Consider the following 15,311-nt stretch of genomic DNA (forward strand, 5'->3'; position numbering starts at 1 on the left):
GTAGAGAGAAAAAATAAAAGAGATAATGAATAAATAAGTAAACGGTACATTCTACAAGTTCAACTCCTGCTCTCTGTGCCTGCTCAGTGGCACTCCACTCTAATGCGCAGAACTGGCACTGCACAGGAGAGGTTATTTCTCCTTGATAAAATCTGACTGACTTTCAAGGGGGACAACAATATTATGCAGTACAATCTGTTACTGCCCCAGTATTAATGCAAGGAAGGTATGAACTAATGAGCTGCCAGGAGTACCTCTGATACCACATCCACCCCATGAAACAAAATTCTCATTCCATTCTTCACCATTTACCATTTTCATGGTTTAACCCCAGATGGCAACTAACCTTCATGTAAGGCTTGTCCTCCTTTGGTTCTGGTGGCTCCTGCTACAGTAATTCCACAAAATGCAATTCAACAATTCAAAGCTATTTCCATTACAATGTCCACTCCCAGTTCCTTTGGACCAGATGATCAGGTTTAACATTGCAATGAAGTCCTGCCCTTACTCCTGCTCTGGCTTGGACTCACCCAGAGGCTGCAGTCCCTCGGGGGTCTTCCTGCTCCAAGTGGAGCCATTTCTGTGAGCCACAGCCCTTCCAGGAGCAAATCTGCTGCTGCATGGATTCACCCACAGCCGCAGTGGCTCTGAGGGGCAGCTGTTCCAGCATGGCCCTGTCCGTGGGCCTCAGTGCCCTCAGAAATAAACCTGCTCCAGCCACAGTGGCTCTGAGGGGCAGCTGTTCCAGCATGGCCCTGTCCCTGGGCCTCAGTGCCCTCAGAAATAAACCTGCTCCAGCATGGCCGATCCCAAAGCCACTATCCCCTCAGAAAGCAAACCTGCCCAACAGGGCCTTGCCCCGGCTGCAGTCCCTGCAGGGTGTTCCTGCCCTGCTGTGGGTTTAGCCATGGCCAGAAGCTCTGAGGTGCCCCAGCATGGCCTCATGAACAGCCAGTGGTGCTCCACACTGTCCCTGCTGCAGCATGGAAATGTCCCTGGTCCCCAAGGCCTTCAGGGCTGTCCCTGCTGTGGCACTGACACAGCCACGGCCGCAGACACTGCGGGATGTAGCTGCTCTGCTGGGGCTTTTTCATGGCACAGGCACTCCCAGATGTACCTGCTCCACCCTGGACTCACCCACAGGTCAGAACCTTGGCTCGAGTGCACACCGAGTGCAGCGTGTCCAGTCCAGCAGCACAGAGCAGCAGTGCTGGCAGTGCTGAGGCAGAACGTCCCAGAGTGAGGGATCAGCAGCTCAGGCTGCAGCTGCAGCCAAAGCAAAAAGCTGCAGCCACGGAGGACCTCTAGGCTCTAATGCACAGTGAGCTGAGAGAGGCCCATGGCAAGCACAGGAGCCTGCCAGTTAATAGCCAAACAGTAATAACAGCTATAAATTCCATCCAGCACATTCCAGTCAGACCTGTCATTATTTCAAACCCTTTGAGCTCCACAATGAGCACCAAAAAGGGCTGTCATAGCTTTACCCTAGACAGCAGCTAAGCACCCCACAGATACTCACTCACTACTTCCTGGTGGATGGGGGAAAGAATCAGAAAAGTAAAAGTGAGAAAACTTGTGGGTTGAGATAAATATAGTTTTATAAATAAAGCAAAAGCCACACATGCAAGCAAAGCAAAACAAGGAATTCATTCAGTACTTCCCATGGGCAGGCAGGTGTTCAGCCATCTCCAGGAAAGCAGTGCTCCATCACACATAATGGTGATTTGGGAAGACAAAACATCAAGACCCTGAATGTCACCCTGCTTCTCTTTCCCCCAGCTTTACGTGGTGAGCATGACTCCATACGATCTGGGATATCCCTGAGGTCAGCTGGGGTCAGCTGTCCTGGCTGTGTCCCCTTCCAGCTCCTTGTGCATCTTCAGCCTCCTCACTGGTGGGGTAGGTGAGGAACAGAAAGGGCCTTGATGCTGTGCAAGTGCTGCTCAGCAACAGCTAAAACATCCCTGTGTTATCACCACTGTTTGCAGCACAAATCCAGAACACAGCCCCAGAGCAGCTACTGTGAACAAAATTAACTCTACCCCACCCAAAACTGGTACAGCTGTCCTGTATGTAATTCCCTTTGAGAAGTTCACAACCTGTCAAAGCATGTAAAAAACCCAGCCATGCTTCAGACTGGAGAACAGACAGTTCCCTCTACACATACACACACATGCATTTCAGATGGAAAGACCTCAAAAGGTGCAAAATTTCAGCCCTCAAATCCTCAAATCCTCAAATTCAAATGACTGACAAAAGGTTCTCTTCTTGTATCACAAATAACCAGCTACTTGGAAATATAGGCAATAAGTTTTCATGGGGTCTTCCAGGGAAATATAAATTGCATTTTGAAGTTGAAATTTGCACTTATTTACAAGTGTTCACAATATTTTGCTTTAAAAAAAAATCATTATTTCAGCTCTTTTTAGGTGCATGTGTGGAGATAGGCATAATTGTGAAGGCATAACCAAAGCTATTTATTCCTCTTAGGACTTAATTTTCTATATTGAATTTGTTTGGTTTTGTGGTTTTTTTTGTGTGGGGTGGTTTGTGGTGTTTGGGAACATAATGTATTTTTTTAACCTTTCCTTTAAAATCTGGCAGTATAATGGTAATGGTCAGAGGACAAGATGTCAGGCATTTATCAAGTTAGGGATCATCTTTAAAAATGTACCAGAAAATATGTATACTGGAGCCAAATATGTCACATATTTTAGCAACCATTAAGCACAGTTTTGCTGAAAGAAAGCACTGGATTTAATAAATATTCCATCTTTTCATACTAAATTTTTGTAAAGACCTTGGATTTTTTCTTGTTTAAATTTTATCTTGATGCTCAATCCCTGCACATAATACCAGAATAATGTAGATTATTAGGGGAGGTAACTCAAGTATTGGGATTTGCATGTGAAAACTTTGCTTACTCCAGGCTACTATTAGTTTTGCACCCTGCCAGTGAGTAAAGTATGGATTAGACTTGTAGAAATACCCCCAACTGTGCTCATGCCTTGGGGAGGATTTAGATCAGACTGATTGTTCCAATAAGCCCCCAATCTGGTGAGAAGTCACACTAGTAATTTGCATCTTCATAAAAGAATTAGCAGAGCTGTTGCTTTGAAGTTCAATTATCCATGTGCATGTTTAAAGGAGAATATTGGAAAGGCATTGTGCTGTTTGCACAGCTGCAGAGAGTGAATACATGGGATGTTTGCAGGTTTGCTACTGAACTTTCCACGCATCCAGGGAAACAGGGCTATTGGAAAGTCTGCAGAAGACTTAGCACCATGGGCAGGCACTGAAGAGAAATTAAGCTCTAAAGAAAGTTTATAACCACATTTGTGGACATTGAGGATAAATTCAACAGACCACTTAAAGCGTTATGAGGTGCCAGCTGCAACTCTATAGTTAAGGCTGAATTGAGCTTTGCATTTAAATCAGGGGCTCAAGTTCATTATTTCTGTGGATGATGTGGTTTCCTTTTTTACCCTGTCTCAAAGTTTACAGTACTTGCTCTTTGAGAACATGATGGATTTCCTACTAAATAGAAAGTAAATCAATTAGTCAAGGATTAAAATCAAATTGTAAAATAGTCCCCTTGTGAATTTATATTTTGTTCAGAATACTACTGATTTTTTCACATTGTTATCACTGTTAAAATTCAGTTATATAATACAAAAATAGCTGAAAAACATATTGAAAATAATTCATCAATGTTTATACAATTACTGTGATCAACAGCTCATTAATACTTATAGGGGTTATTACAACATGAAAGCTATTGCAGCCTATTATCCCTCCATTCCAGCACAGCCATCCATTGCCACCATCCTCCAGGTTCCAGCTTTCCATGCTCCAGTACTTCCACTCAGAGGATGGCAGGAAACACCTTGGCCCAGCCATTCCAGCCCTGTCCTGCTGGTGAGCTCCTGCCGCCGAGGCTGCTCAGGACTCTGGCACACTCCCTGCATTGGCACAGCCCTGCTCTCCCCCGAGGGCTGGGGCTGGATGGTGGCTGGCAGCTCGGCACTTCAAAGCCTTGTCTGTGGATCTGCCTCAGTTCTCCATGAAGAGCCCAAAGTGTCCTAGGGGAAGCTGCAGCTTCCACCTGGCACTACCTGTGGCTCTGGTAGCAGAGAGATCTCTTGAAAAAGCACCTGAAAAATGCACTGACGCTGGCCTGGTCACCTCAGTGAGAGAGATCCCACAGCTGAATGGGGCTTTAGAGAAACCCCACAGACTAGATTATCCACTAGGAAACAGGATGCACTGTGAGAAAAACTGATATTAAAAAGGTTGGCCCAGGTAAACTGCAGCTACTGCTGTCTATGCAAGGCACCTGATATATGTATTATTTTATGTCCTTCATCCTTACATAACTGACATAATATTTCATGGATCATTCCACTGCTTGCTGCCACTGCTTCCACATGTTGGCTGCTGGTCATTTTTGCAGAGAAGAGGAGGGATTGCTTCAAAAGAGACAGGTATGACATGTAATATTTATCTGTGAGTGAAGAAGATGTTTTCATATGACTTTTATATTTATTGCTAGTGACTAATCAAAGTTCCAGCTTGGCATCTGAGGATCAGCATTTCTAATTCACTGGCTGCCTATGTCTTAATCAAAGCACCATCTTAACATTACAGATTCTGCAGCCTGTGGCATTTGTTATGGGAAGATACTTCCTTGAAAACCTAAGAGAAACAGAGATCTGATCACAAGAAAAAAATATTACAGTTGTCATGTTATCAAAATTAAATTACTGCCTTTGAACACACTACTTTTCCTATAGCAAAGACAATTACAAAGGAAAATACCAGTGAGGAAGGTTTTAATACAGTAAGGAAGTAAGGAAATCTCGTGTATGAAAATCCAGGGTGTTTTCTACAATTTCATGCGCTGATGAATCTTTGCCGAAAGGAGCAGAATACTTTAAGCTTACAACTGTATATGTAATCAACCACATCAAAATTATAACCCCCAGGAATTCAATAGTTTGCCCCAAAACATCACCTCCTTGCGTATTGTGGCAAACTATATGATATACAAAAAGCTTAAAATGTTAGAGAGTCAGACCTGCTCAGTTCACACAGTGTTGAGATGTCTTCTCAAATGGAAAAGACCAGTGGAAGAGATAAAAATATATTTATTTTATTAAAATACTACTGATTCTCAAAGAACTAAGTTTGGGGGTAATCAGATTTACTGCAGTTTATTACTTTTTATGAAGGAATTATTGGAAAAGTATCAGATCCTTGTGCAGTCAAAACTCCTGAGTAAACTGCTAATCAATATAAAAATTGATCCAGTCTCTTTCCACAAGCGTAAATGGAGCAAGCATAAATGTTATATGACTTAAACTAAAATACCCCAAGATTTTAACATTATACCTGATTTCTGGCTACTGTTAAACAGCTCTAGCCCTGAAACCACACTCCCACTAAGTGCACCGCTGTCTTGATACACTGCTTTTCAGTGATTCATGTTCTCCTACTCTACACAATCATTTATTTATCTCTACCTAGCACTGCAATGCCTTTTCTCTGTGCTATAATTTCTTTAATAGTCCATGTTATTCACACTACTATTGAAAAAATAAAATATAAAAAGTTTTCCATAGTATTTAATATTAGAAGTAATTCTGTCTGGCAAAGAAAACAACATGGAAGAAATTGCAGTGCATTACATTATGCCCTACTATGATTTATGTTATTTTCCTCAGCTATTTATAATCTATACATTATTTTCTGTCTCCACAAATCACGTTTGTCAAACTTGCAATATTATTGCCTTGTAACAAAGAGACTTCACCTTGAGTTTTACTACTGACAAAACCCACTTTGACAAAACAGCTTAAACCACGGGTCTGTTTTAATAGAGTTTGTATACTTAGTCAGTCAGAAAGAAGAAACAATACCACATTCCTGATTTGCTCACTTCCAGTCAGGACAGTTTAAACTGTAAATATTGCTAAACACCAAGATAGGACCCCAATAAGAAAAGCCTCAGAGAATAAAGATTTTTGTCCCAAAATGGGCACATTGGGGAGTGACAGCTACAAAGAGCCCAGTTCCAAGTTTAGAAACTTCAGCTTGTAATTCCATCAGAAACTCTTCTGAACCATCTTTATTCACAACTGAAGGTGATTTCTCCAAAAGAGTATTTTAGATCTTCCCAATAAAACAATTAATGAACAAAGTGGGGCCCGCAATTTCTGCTGAAACAATAACTTCTTCAGCAGTGCCAGGAGTGCTGCAAGCCCTGAGGAGCAGTCTCAGGGTGACCATTGAGTGGCAGGACAAGGGGACAGCGGATGGGTGACAGCTTGAGCCATGGCACATGTCTGCTTCCAAACCCAGCAGGAGCCAAGGGGAGGCAGAGGAAAACACTAGGGTAGAAAAATTAGCTCCCAGAAGCACACAATGACATCCATAGGATTAAAAATAAGTTTATTGTAACACCCACATGCACAGAAGGTGTACTGTGGACAGTTACAAGTAGTTATGAACAGTACACAGTACTTACAAATGACAGCAATAACCATTTAAATAAATACTCAGTAATGGGTTGGAAAAAGCTGTAAAAATTGTGCAAGGTGCATGATTGAGTAAGGATAATTTTCCCATATCATTGCTAGCATATAAAGCTATTTCTACTCCTGGTCCCCTTAAAAAATAAATTGTTTTCTAAATTCTGAAGAGAAAAAGGGGGGGAAAAAAATATTCAGTTGGCAGCAATCCAGTACTAGAGAGAATATATTGACACTGAATCAACAAAAACAAAATCTCCACATGCTCTGTTTGGTTCCCCATCCACCAGACTGTTTCAGGTGGTGATATGTGAGGAAAATTATATCGTTTAATTGGATATTATTTTCTATAAACTACTGGGTAGGCCCTGAGCTGTTTTGAAGTAACCTTAAATGTATCTGCAGCAAAGAGCAGGAAGAACATCATTTTTTGCTTATTTACTGTTTGGAAATATTTTAAATCTTGTTTTATTCCCAAGTGATCTCAGCCTGCAAATGTACAATGCACCATTATAACAGCTGCAGATGATATTAGAAATGAATTTCAAGTACACCGTGCAGCACTGCTGTGAATCATCGATGAATGCTGGAGAACTGTTCTTCCATTATTTTAAATGTGTACACATTACCAAATAAAAGGCAAATACCATGTATATTTAATATTGTATTGCAACACAGTGGGTAGGCTGCATAAAATCCAGAAAATGATAATCAGAAAAACTCTAAAATTAAAATATTTTAAGAAATTTTATAGAGTTTAACTCATTACCTGAAAAAATTACAAAAATGAGATATAGATACAGGATCTACCCTTAATCTCAGAAGGAACTTCATTGTATTAATTGCATTACAGATGAAACTCAGCATTTGCATGATTTGGTTTTTTCATATTTTAATAATCACAAGCTTCTCTAAATTAAATTGAATGTTCAATTGTTTAGACAAAGAAGCATAAATTACCACAAATACATTAGAAAGTATTTTTAATAAAAGCCTGCTAGGTTCTATAAAGGAATGGTGGTAAGGACTGTAAAATTTCATTTTAAAATGAACTCTTGAACATTAGAGAAACATTCTCATACTTAAAAGCAAGGAAACAGATTTTTCCCTAACATGGGAATATTATTATGCAATGAAATGCTGGAAATGCCATAATATGTCATAAACACAATTTAATACTTTTTTCCATTAGAAAACTGCTTGCAGGCATGAAGATAAACTTATTACAGCAGAACCACTAGTGCTTTCAAAGTTAATACCTAATTGCATTTTCATTTCAAATTTGCTTATTCTATGGTTTCTTCCTTGATAAATTTGTCCTGGACCAAAACACGGTTCTCAAGAACTACTGGTAGGGACCTAGTTTTAGAAACTACATTTACGTATGTGTTTTTAAAAGAGTGGAAAAACATTTTCAGCGACCAAATTGTGATAGCTTGTGACAACTGCTCAGGATGCATGGGAAACTGATAGGGTGGTCAACATGCACAGAGCAGGTCAAATATTTCCTTTTCAGCAGCATCACAAGGGTTACCAATCTGGCCCTGAAAATCACCATCCCTGCCTATAGGAGCCATTGCTTTGTTTTACCACTGAGAGAAACAATTGACACTGGGAACACACGAATGATCATCCATGCTGTGATGTGTGAGCAATCAAAGCAGAAAGGGTTCTCTGTCCTCTGAAGGGTCATGCATCCCCCAGTAACTCCTCTTAGATGCCTGCTCAGTAGCTGTGGGATAAGTCACAGGCTTTTGCTTCCCAGTGACTTGCCCAGGTTTCCACAGCGGTTCAAAACTCCCAACTTCCAACCCTCAGCCTACATGCCAAAAAACAAGCTCTCCAAACATCTCCTTCTCTCTTCTCTTCTTCTAAAAGATATTCACCTAAACTGGAAGTTTCAAGTCAATATCAAAGATATCAGAAAATTAAGCCTTATGTTGTTTTCTTTCTGGTTTATTAAAGACTAGTAGAGGAAGAAATATTATTAAATTACATGTGCTAAGTGCAGCAGAACTAGGTTTCCCAAATTGAACATTGCATAACTCTTTCCTGTAATCATGAGAAATTTCCTAATACACACTAGAGCCAGAATAAAGATTTTTTTCCTTCAGAAGCAATATTCCAACAGGGAACTTAAGAGCTTTTAAAAATCCACAAATTATTATTTCAAGAAAGGGCTCTTCAGAATCTATGAATTTGTCACTTAAAATTCTCAAATGAATAGTGCAGATTGTGCTTTTCATAGGCACACAAAAATTAATCTACTGAACTCCCACTGCAAACTAAAGCGTTTGACATTTGATTTATACAGGATCTTTACAAATCCCTTAGCTATGGTATATAAGCACCTTTTCCTGGCCAAAAGAAATAGCCTCCTGCAGAGACTATTTTATGCCCTAGCAGGTGCTGGCTGGGCAGTCTTGACACTGTGGCCAGCACAAACACCTCAGAAGGAAGAAGCAAGGCCACTCCACACAGGAGAGCACTTCTTGCCATGTCTATGCTCAGAGCACATGCTAGAAGGGGGAATTCAAGGCCTGCCTTCATCACCACCCTGCTGGCAGGATGTAAAATCTCTGCTTTTGTACTTTTCATTCCTGGGAATGTTTCCAGGTTAATCTGTTCTGCATGGACTGTTTGGGTCGCCTCTGCCCCCGCTAGAAGAGTGATGAGGCACTCACTGCTTTCAGTTCCTGCTGGCTGTGTCCAATGAGCTCATCAAGAGCTTGAGAGATATCCAAAACCTCAAGCTGAGTTCCTCAGCATGTCTGGAAGCCCTTCACTGTGTCTGTCCCACAGTAATGTATTTCCATAGCTCAGCATCCTATGCAATCATATTTCACAGCATAAAGCCAAAAAACCTAAGCTTTTCAAGCTGACCCTTATAGGATCATTCCAGCATTAGCTCATAACTGCCAGCACATTAAGCCCAAATCCAAGTTTTTGGCCTAATATTAGACTGCTTCATCCAGACATAAGCCCATTCAAGTAGATATGGGCAGTTAATGCCTTTGAAAAAAATACTAACATTTGAAAGTCAAAATGCATTTGAAAACTTTGGTCCAAAGACAGAAAAATTAAAATTGCTGTCAACAGTTTGGAAGAGCCAAAGGCAGCTGTAGCTCACCTAAGCTAGCTCTATTACCATCTATTCAGGCCTAAATACAAGTTTACAGTAATCAAAAAGAGATCATTATAAAAATAGCTATCAAATAAAATTAAGCACTTTTAGAAGTAATGTAAGTTCTTATAAGCACTTAGACAACTTCTTTGAGCCTACAAAATAATTAAGAACTCCACACAAAATGCAAATCAGAATGTGATTTCTCTATGAAGAATGACTTTCAAAGCACAGGCTACTCATTTTTATACTGCTTTCCAGACTGAATGTCCTGCTTAAAACATACTTTGCATATTTCCAACTATGTATTCCCCATCTATCCCCTTGTTCTTTCACACTTTATAATAATATGTTTCATGTATTTACCTCACTATTCTTCAGTTAATTCTATTTTTTACAGGAAGACAGATACAAAGGTATGAGAAATCTCAGCCACCAATCTCTGCCACAGACTTCAGCCAAACCCTGAAAGGCACTGCTAAGTAGGCTACAGAATATGCAAATATGAAACCTAGTAAACTACTGATGCCTTTCAAAATTAATTTACATCTCTTCCTGCCCATAGACAGAGCTTTCCTTGTAATAATTCTACAGTCCTTCTTCATGCTTTATAAAACTGTTTCTAAACAGGGTAAACGTGAGGCAAGTTTCATGCTCAAAAAAACAATCTGGACACAGTTTATGCACCTGTCATCCTTGCGGAAGCTTTCTAGGGACCTTGATAACATCATCCCCTAAGCTAGTGAAGCCAGATAAGCAGCCAGCACTGGGTGTTGTTGGGTGTTGTGTGCCTGGCCCAGGAAGCCTGGTGTTTCAGCCACTACCATTTCACCCAGGGACCACCTTGAACTGGCTGTTTTAGTGGTGGACAACAACACTGCCAAATCGAAGAAAAGGAAGCAAAAACTCTATCAGTCTGTTGGTGGCACTGAGTAAATTAAGCCAGGCAGAATATACTTGGAGCTTAGCCAGAATACAAAATGTACTAGAGATTTTCTCATCCAAATGACTAAGATCTTGGATGACAAATCAGACTAAACTCCATTTAGCAAAGGAAATAAGACAGCTACAAACATATCTGCAACTAAGGTGACCTTTAAAACACAATTTTTGAAGAACAGGAGAAGAGAAAGATGGGCTCAGATCTTTTTGCTGTTGTCTGCAATGTCCTGCTTCTTTGTTACTAGCTGGGACATGGAGACCAGGAGAAGAGAGGAACAGAAGCAAGAGCAGTGCTCATTTCTAACAGCTGCTTCTTTGCTGCTGAAAAGACCAGGTTTCCAGAGTAGGGTCCCCAAGGCAATAAGCAGTTTTTAATTACAGTCAGGGAAAACCAGCCGAGGACCAGATCCTTTCCTACCAAAAACTAATGCATCAGGATCAAACTGGCTTGTTTTGCTGAAAAACAAGTTAAACTGCAATATGTTCTGCTTACCTGGGTGACCACATTGGTCAATATCCAGCAAACCAAAATTACCTCCTGTTCTTATATATTTGTTTAAGCATTATAGGCAAGCATATATTTGAGGGTTTTTTCAAGTGTTTTAGGATTATGTTAGGTGACAGAAATCAGAACTCAGGAAACTGAAACAACTATTAAATGGTATTTTTGTTTTGAGGAAAACAGCTTTATATGTTTCCTGTATGTTTAGTCTTTGACATAAGAGTATTCAGTAAATCAACAGAAAAGATAAATACATTATTTTTTAAATTTTCAAGAAAATTTAATGTATATCCTCTAATTTTACTGTCTGTCACTTATGCTCAATGGTTTACTCATCTGCCAACTCAAGCCATGGTTTTCCATCAGCAGGATCTTGCATCTCCACTTCCCAAGCTTTGGTTCATTATGCTGACTCTGAGGGGAGATACTAAAAGATGCACAAGACAACTATCACAGAGAGAAAAAAATTCCTCACTTCCTTCAAACTGAGCTTTCACTTCTTTGGAGTCTCCTAAGTGTTTCAGAAATGTCTGTGGGCTGGGTAGGTGTGGCAGGAAGCAGATGACTGTATTAGGATGAAAAAAAGATCTCTTACCATGATTTTGCTTTTAGACACCACAATGACCAAATGCTTTAATAGATGATGAGTGTGAATCCTCCTATGGCACCTTCTCATAGCTATAGAGTCCTATAAAGCTGAGTACCTTACTGATAAATGGAGCCCTAAGTCATTACTCAAAATGCACTCACACGGTTCTAGAACTTTTTCCTGATGTTTCTTCACCCTCTGCCTAATAGATCTTTCTTCTGGACCTCTCCAGAAATAAAAGAACAGCAAGAAACATAAGGACTCTGATACCTAAAGTCAAACTGCATCTAAATTGCCAGTTTGTTTGTCTAGATGCCTCTAATCACTGCTGTAATTAGAAACTGTAATGCTATTGTCAAGTCAAAATTCCTATTGGTCAGGTCATAAATTGAGTGATTTGGCTATAAAATCTTTTTGTAGGAGCATGGGTATGTGATAAGGGAATCAGTGAATGATGGATTCAGTAGTCATCACCCCCAGCTGCTAAGCTGTTTTTTATCTAGCTGATGTCAGGAAGTCCTGACTGCACACCCATATTCAGCAAAACTCCACTTGATTGCTCATAGTGATCATGATGAGCTCCATTCAGGGAACAGCAGGTCACAAAACAAACCCCTGTTACATAACTATAATCTATAAATACAGTCAATTTATACTTTTGTACACTGATCATATACTGCAATTTCCTGCATAGGATGGTGCAGCAAAAGGCTAAGTCTCAGAGAAAAGGCACTTTGAAATCTATTTGCATTTCTCTGTGTTTAATATTTGGATAGCTCCCTTTTTTGGCAGATTTTTTTTTGGTAATATTTCATCTGATGTGTTTATCATGGTTTAAACTCAGCCATCAAGTGAGTACCACAGACCCACTCACCCACCCCATCCCCCTTGGTGAGATGGGGAGGAGAATCAGAAAAAGGTAAAAACTGTGGGCTGAGATAAGAAAAACTTAAAATAAAGTAAAAAAGCCCAAAACAAAACAAAAAACCAAAACCACCCCCCAAAAACCCCAAACATACAAAATAATAATAAAAACAAGAAGAATGGAGATGAAAAAAGAGAGGACTAAACCACAAGTGATGCACACTGCAATTGCTCACCACTCTCCAACTGATGCCCAGCCCACTCCCAAGCAGCAACCAGCAGCTCTTGGCCAACTCCCCCCAGTTTATTTACTGAGCAGGGCATTCTGTGGTGTGGAAAATCCCTCTGGCCAGCCTGGGTCAGCTGTACCAGCTGTGCTCCCTCCCAGCTTCTTGTGCACCTGTTTGCTGGCAGAGCATGGCAAACTGAAAAAGCCTTCATTTAGAGTAAGACCTTCTTAGCAACATCTAAACCATCAGCCTGTTACCAGCAGTATTCTCATACTAAATCCAAAACACAGCTATAGGAAGAAAATTAACTCCCTCCCAGCTGGAACCAGGATTCAGTAAGCAACTTTTCCCCTTCAGAGCCTTAATATCTAAATATCTCTTTAAATCTTTAGATAAATTTCTTGCTTAATTTATTTATTTGTTAATTAATTATTTTTCTTTTCATGTCTTCCCCCTTTCAAAGAAATTCCAATTTTAAGCCTTCGGCAGAATAAAAGATGCTCATACATCCTGGCTACTCTTTCGTGTTTATAGAGTGGCTGGAACATCCCAGTGCTATAGCCACTGTTCCAGGTTTGCAAACACTGTGCTCAGCAATGGGATCCAAATGCATCCTAGACAGATAAAAGATGTGGATGACATTTAAAGGTCCCATTTGGGATGAAAGCTTCATTTTCCTTGCAAACTCAGATACAAACAATTCATAGTGCAAAGGATCTACAGTTTAATAGATATAAATCACATCACACTTGTAGCCAGATGTGTAGTAAGCAAGTAAATACAGTTGTAAACAGAGCTACTTCTGTTGTGTATTTGTCTTTGTTAAAACAGAAACAAAGTCAATGGATATGAGAGCAGGACCACACCTGCCTATGCCAGAGCTTCGTGAGTCTCATGAGTGACTGTGCCACAAAAGCCGTGAGGACACTGCTGCCCAGGCCAGGAGGTCTCTCCCTGCTGTTGGAAAGCCTCACATTTCTCCTTGCCTGTACCTTTGCACTCAAACCAGCACTTGTGTCCAACAATACAGCACCTGGCAGAACTTCACACTTCCACCACTGCCGCAGGGAGACAGGAGCCCAGGTGTTGAAAAGTGCAAGGAGAAGGTATGTATTTGTCTATGATTTATTCTAAGACAAATTCTAATCTGCAAACCAACACCAAACAATGAGGAATATGAAATGCTTAAACACTGCTGAAGTGTAAAACTCAGCAGAGAGAAATGGCATAGAAGGGAAATGGAAAATTTTTGATGTCAGGTTAATGTATGCTGCCATCTGGAAATAAGAGCAATAAAAGACCAATATAGAAGAGTGAATAAGTTCAAAAACTAATCAAGAACAAGAAACTGGCATATGAAAAACAAGATGTCATCTGTTACAGAGAATGAAGAGAAATCACATCTATCTCTAACTCAGGGAATAAGGCAAGCTGAAAGCCTATTCTGATAACATACTGTCCTGGAAAAGGGCTATGCCAGGATCATCTGGAAGTTTCTGGGAGACACAGCTAATAAATCCTCATCATAATTCTAGTCTCCACCTTGCAGTTGAAAGAACCTTCCCATATTCTAGGGCTAGCCACTAAGTACATGAGCTTGCAGCCTCTTGCAACAACTAAGCCTGTAAGGAAGATCGATATCAATGTGACAATACAAAGGTGCAAATACTCATCAGCAACTAAGACCATGGCACAGCTTCCCACAGCATGCTGTTCTGCTGGAGACATTTGCTACCCTTTTACCCCAGCAGGACAAAGCATGGCTGTGTATCTCAGCTCTAATACAGAATAGCAGTGCCAGGGGAAGGTGCAGCTCTCCTGTGTCCTCCTCAAAGCTAATGCAAAAGCTCTGTTCGGTGATGGTCTGTGAGCACAGGCTGGTGCAGTGCAAGAGCAGAGGAGAGAGGTGCACAGTAGAGGAGGTACAATTGGATTTGCATCAGTTGCACTACATCTGAGGTCTAATTCAAAGCCAGATCAGGGTGGGGTATGGGTTGCTTCTCAATGCAGGAGGAAACAAGGTGGCTGTCCAATTTCCAAATGATAAAAAGATATAAAAACAGCATCCTCTCTTCCCAACTCCCACCTGGAGTTAAACCAGAATCAACAAGAGCACTAACTAGGCCTTTCTTGATCAATTTTCTTTCCTGGCTTATTGCAAAAGGTATGATACATACAGCCCTGAATATCTTGGCTTTCCCATTATTTTTTCACTCGTCACAAATTCAGGCCATATTTGTGCCTAAAAACATGACTATCAGACCACTCCCTGTGGGATCTACAGTGTCATGACTTAATCTAGCATGCTCTGTTTGCTTTACCAGCTGTGTAGGAAATTCTTACCGTCTATAAAGTCATTGCAAGCTATATCCTTTGAAATCTCACTCATATTCAGATTTGTCTTTAGCTTAAATTATCTCACATTTATTATCAAATTTTCATCACCATTTTTCTTTTTTCATTTCATTTTTCTTCTGAAACAATCTGATTTTCTGCTGTTGGTCTACTCCCATTAAAATAATTAGTACCA

This window comes from Lichenostomus cassidix, chromosome 8 (genome assembly GCF_008360975.1).
Source record: "Lichenostomus cassidix isolate B80296 chromosome 8, HeHo_3.0, whole genome shotgun sequence".
NCBI lineage: Eukaryota > Metazoa > Chordata > Aves > Passeriformes > Meliphagidae > Lichenostomus > Lichenostomus cassidix.